The sequence below is a fragment of the Colius striatus genome, chromosome 1 (genome assembly GCF_028858725.1).
Source record: "Colius striatus isolate bColStr4 chromosome 1, bColStr4.1.hap1, whole genome shotgun sequence".
In the NCBI taxonomy this organism is placed as follows: domain Eukaryota; kingdom Metazoa; phylum Chordata; class Aves; order Coliiformes; family Coliidae; genus Colius; species Colius striatus.
Genome location: NC_084759.1, coordinates 152,352,980 through 152,366,835, shown reverse-complemented (window position 1 = coordinate 152,366,835; position 13,856 = coordinate 152,352,980).

Below are 13,856 nucleotides of genomic sequence, written 5' to 3'. Positions count from 1 at the left end.
CGTGTTTTTGCGTGGGTGGCTGGTGCTGGCTGGCATGGCAGGAGGGAGTATCAGGGCGGAGGGGAGGATGTGTGTCTGCTGGGCAACTCAGAGGCTTTGAACAAATTGTCTTGGGAAGGGAGGAAGAAAGCTGGCTATGTGTACAAACATACGTGGCAGAGGCCAAGCTGTGCTTTCTGTGTACATGTAAGGGCGTGTGTGTGTGTGTGTGTGTTTGGGGGTCCAGGATCAATAGGCACAGAGTGGGGTTTACACTGGGATAAGGATGCAGCTCTGCAGCTGCAGAGTCTGATCAGTGCATTGCAAACCTGTCTGCAGGTGAGGGTGAAGATGTGTCTCTGTGTATGTCAAGGAGGAACAGTGAAATGACAGTCACAGAGAAAGTCTTGTAGGTGGGTGACAGTGGTGTGTCACCCATCAGGCTGAGCGAGGCGAGATGGAGGTGTGAGTGCTGTGTGGCACACACTACGAACTGTGTGGACAAGGTGCAGAAGGAGATGAAGCCCATGCATGGGGAGTTTACGGACAGCCCATCAAGGTACAGGAGTCCAGCTTTCCCATTCTCGTGCCTGTCCACCCTGCAGCAGTCTCCCCCTCCACCTTGGAGTCCCAGTTGTGATGAAGGGCGGTGAGGGCTAATGATCTTTGCATATTGATTGCCCTGAACCAGTCTGCAGAGATCCTCTGTCCCCACACTCTTTCCCATCCCTGCCCTCACTCTCATCCTTCCTCACTCCTTGCCAGACAAGGCAGGGTTGCCATAGCAGCTGACAACTTCTACTGTCCAACCTCTCAGGAGGACAGGCAGCAACAGTAAAAAAGATGGGTTATGGGAAGCAACCTATGGACTGTTTGTGTCCTTGTTCCCTGGGAACAGTGGCTGGGACTCCTTTTATAGCCTTCTGAGGTGAGTGGTAGTCACCTCAGAGCATCCAAGTGTCATATTGAGGGAGTGTCATGCTAGCATACTGGGCATGCACGGTGCTCCTCACCCACACTCAGTCTTGTCCAGCTTGCTGGGTTGGATTCAGTGATGCCCCCTTCTGAAAGCTAAACTGTGCTACAACAGCATTAAATAAAGAAGAGGTACCCGGACCACTCCTAGGTGGCAGTGCAGACATCCTATGCACTGAATTTGTATGTCTTCAGCAACCTTCATTCCCCTCTCTCCCTGTGGCACAGACCTGCTGCTGTGCTGCAGAAGCCAACAGGGCAATCAGGTTTCACCTCAGAAGCACCTGCATTAACGGTGAGCTGAATGCCACCTCTGTTTGCTCTAAGCAATGTCATTTAGGGAATGCGCTTGTTTGGTAGCAACAAGAGAATTGGTAGTGTTTTGTACAACAGTTGGTGTCCTCTGAAAAGATGACGCTTCATGTTGGGGATGAGCATTCCTTTCTTAGGACAAAATTCTAGATCTTTGATCCACACTGAGACAGCCATTCTTATCTTTTTACTGTGTTATTATGTCATGGTATACTTTCTCAAACTTCTCACACAAATACTTCAGTGGCCTTTCTTTGCGTGACTCGGGGCCTTTACACAGCATGCCTCCACTCTCCTGCCCCTTCCCTTCCTGCCCCCACAACAGAAAAAACAAACCCTAAGACTTTCAGATTAAGAAGCATCACAGCTCTGTGGTATTTGGGAGGTTTTTAGCTCTGTCATAGACCTGTGGAGCAAACCACAGCCTTCTCCTTCAGTTTTAAGATAACGGTGGCAATGCTGCCTCTCCAGCCACTATCCTCAGGGTCCCAGACTTGTGGATGAGAAGGGTGGGTGTCAGGAGGTTGGGACATCTCCTTTTTCTATTGCAGCTATCAGCAGGACAAGGGGTAATGGGATGAAGCTGGAACACAAAAAGTTCCACTTAAGCATAAGAAAAAACTATTTCACTTTTGAGGTGAGGGAGCCCTGGCACAGGCTGCCCAGGGAGGGTGTGGAGGCTCCTTCCTTGGAGGTCTTCAGGACCCACCTGGACGTGTTCCTATGTGATCTGATCTAGGTGAACCTGCTTCTGCAGGGGGGTTGGACTAGATGATCTCTAAAGGTCCCTTCCAAACCCTACCATTCTATGATTCTATGATTATTGCATGCACTCAGCTCCTCCCTGCTTCCTCGGAACAGCGGTCTGTTGGTGCTGCTGGAGGCAAAGAACAAAGAGCTAAGTGTAACATCTAGTGATGGTACATCAGTGTTCAAGTCTGGGCAAACCTCAGTGGTTAGTGACCCAAAAATGTAAGTGAAAATGTCCAGGGCCAAGAGTCCACACAGGAGAGCAAGCAGTTAGGCATGATCAATACAATCATGGCATCATCAGCAACAGAACCTCCTGCAATCCTTGCTACAAGTGCCCACAGATTAGGTACTCTCTCCACTTTGAATAACCACACAAGTTCTGCTTTCAGAATGGAGGTACCTTTGCATGGTTGCATCACAAACATCTGGGCATGTAACTGCAAGCAGAGTTGCCACTGAGACAGAGGTAACCTTCACTTGAAGGTTAACAGAGCTTCTCATTTTCATGTGTCAGGTGGAATAATAGAGGAGAGCACAAATCGATGATGCTAATGGGTGGCCTGACTGACTTCACCACCAGAGACAGGGACATAGAATTAGATTTAGGAGAAAACAGAGAAAATAAGGGGGCTTTGCTGACAGAGAGAGGAGGCAAAAATGGAAAAGGAGTTTGGAAGAAGAATTTGGAAGAACAAAAGTAATGAGAAATGGCAAGGCACGTGAGCATGAGGGTTCTTTGTCCAAATGGAAGGTGCAGTAATCTCCCTATGTTTAGGTGGCATTTGATGGAACCTGATTGGGATTTATTAGAAAATAAAAATGCTCTAATTGAAAGCGAGTGAAGGCAATTTGACTTAATAACGGCAGAAATCATCAAATGATGGAATTGTTTAAAATCTATTAGTCTGCTCCACGCAGTGAGAGGAATGGGTTGATTATCTTGCAACAGAAGATATTGAAAGGATAGCCCAGCCTGTTGGTCCCCTATGCAGATTAAAGATGTAATTTACTGAAGCAATTTATTTTCTGTTGGGAAGAAGAGGGAAAAGTGGAAAAATATGATAAGAGCTGCAATCAAGCCTTGGATTCTTAATTCGAAGACCTGCCTCTTATCTGCCTTCTTTCGATCATTAGAAAAAAATTACTCATTCCTTCATTGCGTTTAGAGCTGCGGGAGCAGACACAGTGACTGGGGGGAAAAAAATAAGATCTCATGAGGAGGCCTGTTACTCACCTCTTGAAGTTTATATTATTGACAGCAGTCGCCTCAAATCCAAGGTGAATCTACCTTGGGCTGCCTGGAGTAGCAGCAGGTAGAGCTTAGAGGTCAGCAACAAGGTGCTGTCTACATAATCCTTCCCGAGGACAAAAGGAACATGTTGCTAAACTGGAGATTAATTCAGAGCTGCTTAATTCTTTCATTCTGTCTGTCTGTCTCTGCACTAATCTGGCCCTTACGAACCAGCGTGAAGGAATGACAAATGACTCTAACGTTCACACTCCCAGTTCCTTCCAATCAGTGGGAATTTAGGTGCCTAGGTAGGAATTAGGCACTTAGTGGCATGTAGAGTTTTGGAGCTCTCCCCTTGTCCCTCTATTTGCCTGGCCTGCCCACTGAAAAGGCCTTGCAGGCTGGCACTTTGCTGTTCTTTAGTTTTCTCAGATACAGGCCTAGTTCCTTTCTTGCCCATTTTCTCCTGGCTCCATTGTGACTCCCTGACCCAGTGTCGTCACAAAGCATCTGAGAGGACTCCACAGCTCTTTCTGCTTCCTTCCTTGTGTCACATGCTCATGCTCTTCACATTGATTTATCCAGACATCCCTCACTCACTCTTGCACCTCCACACTGGTCTTGGCTTGTAGGCAATGGAGCATGATGGCCTCCCACTCTCAAGCAACCTCAAGCAATCCAGATCCAACCACCCTTCCTTCCAACCTCATCATCAAATCTGTCAGCAGAGTGCTATTCTAAAACATGGAAGCCAAATCAAAATGTGTGCTGCTAAGAGATCTATGCTGACAGGAAGGAAGTTCGCCATATGGGTCAGACGTGGGGCAGGACTAGTGTTCATCACAAAGGATCACAAGCCTAGAGTTGCCATTGTACCGGGGCTGGGATGAAGCTGCCAAAGCACTGTCTGTTCTGCCAAGAGAGCCCTGTGTGAGATAATGACTTTTCACACCTATACTTTTCTGTGGAACTATTTTTACATAGTAACACCTTTTAAAGACTTTGTCTATCTAGGTGCTTTGACGAATACTTATTTCCTTTGTTCAAGCTTTCAATTAATTCTTCCTCTTCTATGTTTAAGGTCCTTTCATACTTCTGCACATGCCTCTGTATCTTCACACCTGTTGAGTTTTTCCTTGATTTTTGCATCTTTTACCTCTGTTCTGCATAGGGACTGCAGGGAGGACATCTTTGTTTCCTCTCTTTCCCACTGTGAGAGGCTTCTTAGTATATCCTATTAAAGTGGTTCCCAGGCAGGCAGTGTCTCCCCATCTTCAATAAAATCTGTTTTTCCCCTTTTTTTTTCATAGCTACAAACTGTTTAACAATCTGTCCAGCACCTTTCTAAACTGGCACCACTCAAACATATTTCTACATTCTACCGTTTCTCTAGGACATTAAACAAACTTCAGGCTAAGGCTTGTCTTTCTGAAAAGATTTTCCCCAACATTAATTTACCTAATTTGAGAGCAATATCAAAGGTAAAAATAACTCACCCATACTTTTGAGGCCAGATCAGATTACTGGTGAGCAGCCCTGTCAGCCACTTTGATTTTGCCCTGGATTCAGTAGCCACATAGCTTCATACCAGTATACAGGTAGATTGTGCATGTACAAACTTCTTCATCATGAACACACAATAAAATGTAAGTGTATAACTGTTGCTTCCCCCCCACATCCCAATCACTGCTGCAGTAACCAACACATTCAGAGTGTGCCATTCTGTGGTATTCATTAGTGACAGGGCCTTGAGTGCACTAATGAGCCTTAATTGACCTAACCATTCTCACCTGAGGCTCCCACCCATACATCCTCTGCCCTCCCACACACCCTCTGCCCACAGCCCCAGTAGCCTATTTAAGCTCAGGCCAAGGCCCTCACTTTTGGTGAATTGTGGTTGTGTTGCTCTGGAATGGATCTGACATCTGTTTCATCAGCTTGGTTTATCTAAGTTTATTATTAGATCTCAGCGCTATTACTACCTGTGCTTAGGCATGGGGTCACTGCCTTGACCATGCTTGTTACCCTTGGCTCCTGATTCATCCTTTTTCATGGAGTAGTCCTGCTCTTCTTGCTCTCTGACGATTGGCATTCATCTCACTGGCCATAACAAACACATATTTGCTTTTCTCAACCTGTCTGGTGAGTATCACCTGAAAATAAGGGAGAAAACTGTATCACAGGGTAAACAGAAACATGTTCATGCTGGCTTTACTGCAAACAGGTGGGTATTTATTCTTTATGAACACAAACAAATAGAAGCACACCATACTGTACTCCCACCAAATCCTGTCTCCACCATTAAGCACATGCCCACAAATAATTCCACAATAATTCCCTACTGAGGTAACATAATGATTGTAGTGTGCTCTGCTGTCCTATTGCTGTGGTGTTTGTTTTCTCTGAACCTCTGTGAGTGGGAGGTGAAAAGGTGGATCCTGATATCAAGACTGGAAGGTAGAATCCAAATGACTGTGGGTGAAGGTACAAGGGTCGAGAATAGCATTTGACATTTCTTGGTTACGCACATGCATTGCTGCTCACAGTTACGCACATGCCACAGTCAAAATGAGTATCCTCATATAATCTTCCTCCTGCCTCTGATGTTTGACAGCTGCACTGCTCCCCAAACCATTCCTTTTCTTTACGTGAGTTAAAATCACCTCTCCAGCAAGCCCTTTGCAGAAAACACTTCTCTTGCTTGTCCTTCTTTTCCCTTCCCTTTTCCCAAAGACTTGTCAATGCCTAAAAGACGTTGAAGGCCCGTGGACACAGCCCTTTGTGGTTACATCTACACCAAAGACACTCAGGACAGCACCGTTCTCCCTGTTCACACCGCAGTCTTAGCCCACTCCTGAGCATGGCCATGGCTTGAGCAAATCAGCAATCTGCTATATGAGGTCAGTGCCTGGTCTGAGGGATAGACAATGCCAAAGGTCCTACTGCCCCGCTATTTAGGTAGAGGAGAGTTTAACTGAGTATAACCTGTTTCAGGCCAATTGGATTTGTCACATTAGCACATGGAGCCTATGGCAGCTTGACCAATGCAGAGAGCCAGCTCCACTTTCTAATCTTGTCAGACATCCAGAGCACTCTCCTCATTTCTCTTCAGCTCCTGCAGAGGAGCACCAACCATCCTGCTTTTGGATGCTCAGTGGTCCAAGCTAGCAGAGGCATGGCAGGAATGGCTTTGACAACTCATTTGGACAGCACCTCGAAAACAAACCTTGGCAGAGGTTTCTGCTGACCCCTGCAATGCAGCCAAGAGGGAATGCCAGAATCTGTATTTCAAACTTTTCCCTTCCTTTGTTCCATTTACTGCTTTGTACTAGTTTCTTGGAGGCAGAAGAGAGTAAGTCTTGCCTTCTCTCCCTTGCTAGGGATGTGTCTGGCTGTGGGTCCATAGAGAGGGTTTCCTCAAGACAAGAAAAAAAAGTCCTTGAAAAGATGATAATGACAGATACGTTGAACAGGGAGGTTGAACCTGAGATAACTGATGTTGTCGGCACTGGGAACAGAAGTCAGGCTTGGCTGGGGAGGCAAAGAAGGGTTGGTAGGGGCCGGGGCTAGGGATCAGGGAGGGAACAGTCCGTATATCTCAGCTAATGCTCTCTGGCAGAGTGGCAACGCTAATGGATATTAAAAGTGTCAGCTTCAAGATTTAGCAAAATGGTACCTCTCCTGATGCATCTCATCCTGGCACACAGAGCCCAGAGCAGAAGAGAAATTAGGGCCAACAGACTGTACGTGCCGAGCACGGGGTTGCCCTTTCCTCTTTGTCAGGGACCTTACTCCCGCGACTCCGCACGTCGGGATGACAGCCCTGTGCTGCGCTGTTTGCTAACAGCAGGCCTGTTTCTAACGTGGGAAGCCATTCTCTGACACTCACACAGATCTGCTCTCCTCCTCTGTGCCCAATGGATGCTTCGCCTGTGAGAAGAGCTAAGGAAGATACATGCACTTCTCAAAGGGACGGAGGAAGCTTGGGTATGGAGCCATCTCCCCCTGCCCCATGGAGAGGAGTGAGGTGGAGACATGGCAGGAGAGGCTAGCTGCTGGTTAGAGCCCTGTGGGTTGGGTCTTTTTTGGTTGATTTTGGAGGCCAGTCAGATATGACTTGCCTCTCTGCTTTGTGGCAAAGATGCCATTCCCCAGCTTTTGTAGAACCTCTGTGGAGAGGTGGTGAAAGGAAGGGGTTCACCTACCTTTCCTCACTGAGTAGATGGGAGACCACTGCACATGGGGTACCAAAAGGAAAAAGGGAAAGAAAAGAGAGGTGCAGCAATGTACTCTTTCCTAGTTCCACCCACTCCCCTCAATCTGCTCTGCCCTCCTTTTTTATCAGTAGTTTGGGGGATTTTTTTGGCACAGCAGCGGTGACAACTGGAGTCTGATTTTGGTGCTTGGAGGGAAGCCTAATGAAGAGGTAAATATGATGCCCCAACCCTTTCCTGTTCACAGTGACGCTAGGTTTCACCCCCATCTGTCTATACTCAGACCTTACCCAGCACAGTGCCTCCAAAAAGACCTGACTAAGTATTGTCCTTCTACTGCTAAGCCTGGCCTGACAGGTTTTCCTTGGCTGTGTTCTGACTCAATCCACCTTTTTGCCAAGCGGCTGACTGTCACATTGCCAGCATCGGGGAGGGATGCTCTTGTTACCCCGCCAGCTAGGGAGCATTGGCCCTGGGGCTCTGGCCAGTCAAGCTGTCAGGGACCCAAGCAATGCAGTTCTTTTTGGAAACTTACTCACAGCTGAAAGGGAACCTTCAGGTACCTTCCTGGCTCTGTCTGGGCTAGAAAGCAGCAGTGTGCACAGCAACGTCTCACACCTTCCTTGTGTGAATGCCCACTCTGACAGAGGTGGTCACCCTAAATACTCAAAATTACTAAATTATTGTCCACTCAGGCTTGAATTTTGGGTTGAGAGGACTGGAGTGGGAGGGAGGTTAGCTTCGACTCTGTCATGATGGCCAGGACCTGGGTTCAGGTGGGCTTGCATCCTGAGCATGAGCATTCATCTTGGTGGCGGATAAACCAAACCAGTGTGGTGTTGAGCCCAGGGGTAGCCTGACAGTTTCCTCCTACTCTCTGCCTACTTCATCATTGAAATAAAGGAGAGGCCACACTGGCCAGAAGCCAGCAAATTACAAAGGGTACTGAAGAGCTCAAGAGAGAGATGAGGAATAATCACAAAAAAGAGGGAGAGGGTAAAACCTCAAAAGAGTGCAAAAGCAAGGGGAAACAGCAAGTGTGAGTAGGTTTCCCAGAAGGTGAATCAAATTGTGACTTTGCTTATGGTGAAGAAGATACCTGAGTCCCACCCTCTCAGCTATGTGTATTAGGGTTATCCCCAGTAGCCTCAAAAAGAATAAGAGTATCATTGGATGAAGGCACCGTGTGGCTGTAGCAACTGCCCTACCCCAAAGAGCTTGCAGCTCAGGAGATGAGGCAGCCCAGAGAGAAGTGAGTGAAAGGATTACTCCAGTGTAATGTTCCGTTTTATGGAGGCCACAAAAGGAAAATGTAAAGATGAAATAGCTAAACCCTAGCAACAGTGGGAGGTCTGAGGCTCAGCTCCCCACAGGTGAATTCATTGCTTTCTAGTTCAAGGTGAAGCCTTCAGGTTTCTCAAGAGGTAAGAGAGTGAAAAATCTTTCTTCTCTCCAAGAGTGTCTGAAGGGGCTGTTAGCATCACCATTAGGCCACAGTTCCTCCTGGCAGTCAAAACATCTCTTGATAATGAGATAGTTTCGTCCTGCCTCATGTTCTATGCTCTGACCAGTGATAGATAGATGTTGAGGCTGAAATGATCAGGCAAAGAGGGAGTCCACATCAACACTGCCAAAGAACTGTGAACGTAGGCTGCCTTGGTCCCTTCCTCTGTGGATCTGCTGCTTTCTTCTCACTTTCTCTTTCATTTTTTCTACCTCACTAACTGCCTCCTTCAGTCCTAATTGTGTCCATACACCTCCTTTGCATCCTGGGCTTCCAGTAGAACCATACTCCAAGTCTAATCAGATTCCCCAATCCTTGAGCTGCATCCTAAAGTCAAGTCTGTGGGACAGAGACTGCTACAGTGTCTGAATTCTCCTGAACCAAAACACATGGAGAGAGTAAGGCAGGAACAGATACACTAATCAGGCCTCTCCTCAGTCATGCAAGTGCTACCACCACCTCATCTCACTCATGGGCAGGGATCTCAGGCACTATATGTTCCTTCTGCTGCTAAATCTAGACCTCACCAATAGACTGGGGTGTCTGTGACAGACTACAGGGTTTGGGAGGGTGCGCCAAGACTTCTCTACCCTCACCCCTTCTGGGCAGCTGCAGAGTTGGGCAGGTAGCACAATCAGCCTAGGATGATAGCACACAGCTTTGCAGTCCCACACAAAATAGGAGGGTTCACTCTCACATCCACCCTTACTTCTCATCTTTGGGGTTTTTTTCCTTCTAGTTATTACAGTCTGAATGGGAAAAGGAGGCACAGGGGTTAGGGTCTCTGCAACAGCAGGGAAACAGCTTTGCTAAGTGTTCATCCCCTAGACGGCATTTGACCTCCTCACCTACTCCATGGTGGTGGATTTAAGATGAACTCTCTGGAACAGTTTACAGAGGGGAGGCACATCCAGTAGAGCAAATCCCAGCTTCCTGATTACAATGTGTTTTCTTCTAAGAGAAATTTACCCAATGGGAAATCCTGCAGATGTCCCCTTTAAATGCACACAGACACCCCTCTGCACTCCCCCATCACAGACTGCAAACCCCTGTTCAGCCTCACTGCCTGCCCTCTCATAGCTCCCTCTTCTGGGCACCCTTCCTCCTGGGCCCCTGTCCACACTCTCCTTATTCTGAAGGCATCCCTTTCCCATGCCACTCCCAGCTCTTTCCCTGGAGCATTCCTCCTCCCAGTTTTCCTCCATGCTCTTTCTTCATGTCCTATTTATCACTTGACCTATCTCTTCCCAAGCTTTATTTCCACGTATATCTGACCTGACTCCTCAGAAACTCACTTTCTTGTTCCTTCCTCCTAGGGAGTAATTTTGCCCTCTCCTCTTTCCCACTGACGTATCCCTACCCATAAATGCTGCTTTTCAGATTCATAAAGAGAGCAAAAGACAAAGCCAACAAGCTTGTGAGACTTGGGCGGGCCTGAGGGTTAAGGCCTCCCCTTCCCCCTGTAGAGACATTCTTCCAAAGCCTTAGGGCTGGAACTCAAACTGCAGGTGGGGGGAGAGGGACTGGAGCAAGAAAAGCTCTCCTGATGAGGTGAGATACTGAGCTTGTTTGGGTATTCTGGTTGCAGCAGCATGTAAAATTCCATTATGGCATTACTGTGGTGAGTTTAATACACTGAAGCCTTCGTTCTTCCAGCTGCCCCTGCCAGGCATCTCTGAAATTCACAGCAACAGGTTTTCAATCTTTCAGCAATTCCCAGCTCACAGGAGCAGCCTGCGTGCTCTGGGTTGGGGGAGAGGAAATATGCAGGAGTTCCCAAACCTTCTTAGAGAATAAAGGCTTTCTTTCTCTCCCTCCCCCACAGCAAAGAACCCATCTTTGTCTGGTGAGGGCAACGAGAGTCCCACAGTTTCACCTGCAGCTCTGGGTGTTGTCTGCTTAGGCCCACAAGCTGGGCTTTGTAGCAGAGAGAGTTGCCTAGAGCATAACAGTGTAGCTGGGCAGTACCCCACAGCTAAAGGGCTGGAGGTTTTTCCAGAGTGGGTTGAGCTGTAGGCTGTGCAAGTGTAGGGGTTTGACATGAAAATAGTAGCCTTGCTTTCTCTTGATAAGACTGAATGACATGGGATCTTTTCTAACACATTCTGAGTGCTTGGTTTTCCTCAGGGTTATGTGCTACACCTGCTTCCTTGGTACATTTGGGAAACAGACATGAGAAGGTATCCCAGCAGATTCTGTAGCAAAGCTGAGACTCATGGGGAGGTCTGTGGTAAAGCTGGGAAGAGACATTGTGTCTTGCCCTGTGGCAAGACAAACACTGGCTTTTCCTTAAAAAACAAAAAAACAATTGGCAAAGGACTAAGCAGAGCTGCACATGGTGCACAGAAGTTTTGGTCAGGTGCTGGGGAACACAGGAGTGCAAGCACTTGGGAGAAGATGTGAGTCTAAGAGCAGGGCTTACAGCAGGAGTAGAGGTGTTGGATGAAAAGATTGCACAGAAATGATGCAAGATTCTCACCATTTCGTCCTAAGCATCATGTTGCTTAATGATTTCCTTAAAGCCTCAGCACCTGGAGTCAGGGGAATCAAAAGCCAATTTCAATTCTCATACCAGACACAAAAAGGGTAGAAGGAAGCAAGTTCCTGTCTCACTTCCAGAGGGACAAAATATTCTCAAAATATAACTTGGCAAGAGTCTCTTGAACATTCAAATAAAATCTTGTGGTTTTGTCAAGGCTAGTCTTATGTTTGGGGAAGTTGGTGATGTTTTGGTCTAGCTTGGGAAAGATGAGACATGGTCAAATGGTAAACGGGTTTAAGAAGGTACTGTAGTGGAAAAAAAAATATGTGCATGTGTTTATAGTATCATAGAATGGTTTGGGTTGGAAGGGGCCTTTAAAGATCATTTAGTTCCAACCAACCACCTGCCCCAGTGGGCAGGGACATCTTTTAGTAGATTAGGTCACTCAAAGCCCCATCCAACCCGTCCTTGAGCACTTCCAATGATGGAACATACACAGCTTCCCTGCACAACCTGTGCCAATGTCTCACTACCCTTATAATTAAAAAAACTCTTCCTTATGTACAACCTAAATCTACCTTCTTTGGGTTTAAAACTGCTGCCTCTTGTCCTGTCACTACAGATCCTGGTGTAGTCTGTCTCTTTTTTACAAGCCTCCTTTAAATATTCAAAGACTGCTATAAGGTCTCCCTAGAGCCTTCTCCAGGTTAAAAAAGCCCAACTCTCTCAGGCTTTCTTCCCAGGAGAGGTGCTCTAGCCGCTGATTGTTTTTGTGGCCCTCCTCTGGACTCACACCAACAGGTCCATGACTTACCTGTGCTGAGGACTGCAGAGCTGGACCCAGCACTGCAGGTGGGGCCTCACTGGAGCAGAGCAGAAGGACAGAATCCCTCCCTTCAACTTGCTTCCCACCCTGCTTTTGGTGCAGCCCAGGATACGGTTGGCTTTCTGGGCTGTGAGTGCACAGTGCCACCGCATGTCCAGCTTTTCACCCACCAGTTCCCCAAGTCCTTCTCTGCAGTGCAGCTCTCAAAAAATTCACCCATTCTGTACCGCTATGGGAGATTGCCAGGACCTGGGTACAGGATCTTGCACCTCACCTTGTTGAACTTCATGACGCCCACACAGTCCCACTTCTCAAGCCTGTCAAGGTCCCCCTGGATGGTATCCTTTCCCACTAGTGTGTCAGCTGTAGCACTCAGCTTGGTGTCATCCACAAACCTGTTGAGGGTGTACTCAATCTCACTCTCTACATAATTAATGAAGATACCCAGGTCTGAGACATCACTCCTTACTGATTGTTCTCTGGTTGTCTACACACACCAGTGTGTTGTGTACCATTACATGAATTTTAACTGCATCAGGGCATCACTGCAGAAACATGGAGTGGTGAGAGGTGGAGCTGTGCATGTCTGGGGTTTAGGGTCAGCTAGCATTTCCAGGAACCTTTGAGTGCACTTCTTCCCCACAGCACATGGCTCTGAGCTGCTTGCTCCCCCCAGCCTCTTTCCACTGCCTCCTTTGAAGTCCCGTTTGTGGGTGAAGCACACTGTTTCTTACTGAATACCCTCTGGAGAGGAGGCCAAGCAGACAATTAGCTCCTGGATATTGAATTCACAGCTCCAGAGCATAGTGGTGCTGCTGGCAAGGAAAAGCGAGGGCTGCAGCAAGGAAAACAGAGCTCTGCATAACAGAGCCCTTATTCACAATGATCATGCCAACCCTTCCTTCCCTTCCCTTCCCTCCTCTCATACCTTTCTATTTTTTTGGGATCTATTATTGGCTCCCATTTTTGTATTCCTCACTCCTCTATCAGCTCAGGACTAAATATAACCACATGAGAGGAAGGGGCTATCTGTGGTAGAGATTTGGAAGACTTTCCCTCACCCTGCCACCAAAATCCAAAGGAACCTTTTGATGCAGAAGGTGAAAATATGCAGAGCTATCTCTGTGCCTCTTCCTCCACTGAGGGCTCGTCCTGGAAGTCCTGCTGGAATTCGGGGTGTTTTTCCCAGTCAGAAGGCAGCAGGCAGCAGCCAAATCACTGTTATCTGTGTCTCTTCCTTCTCAGGGAGAGCCATGTGACTTTTTCATTTTGGTAATAACAGGCTTTTGGTAGCACCTGCAGCACAAACCCAAGCTGCAGGTGAGCAGCAGGAGCAGAATAGTTTGGCTCAGGCTTAGAGATTCACTTTCAACTGATAACAGAGGGTTTCTCAGGGCTTTGTCAAAGCAGACTGAGTCTATCCAGGGAGCAGGAGGGCAGGGGAAACAGCATCCCTCATCTGGGAAAAAGGAAGAGGGGGATTTGTTGCAGGTGAGAGGATGACAGCAACTTTATGGAGAGGGATGAGCAAACCACAGAGGGCAGAGGACTCTCTTTGGGAAAGAGAAGCCATAGACAGA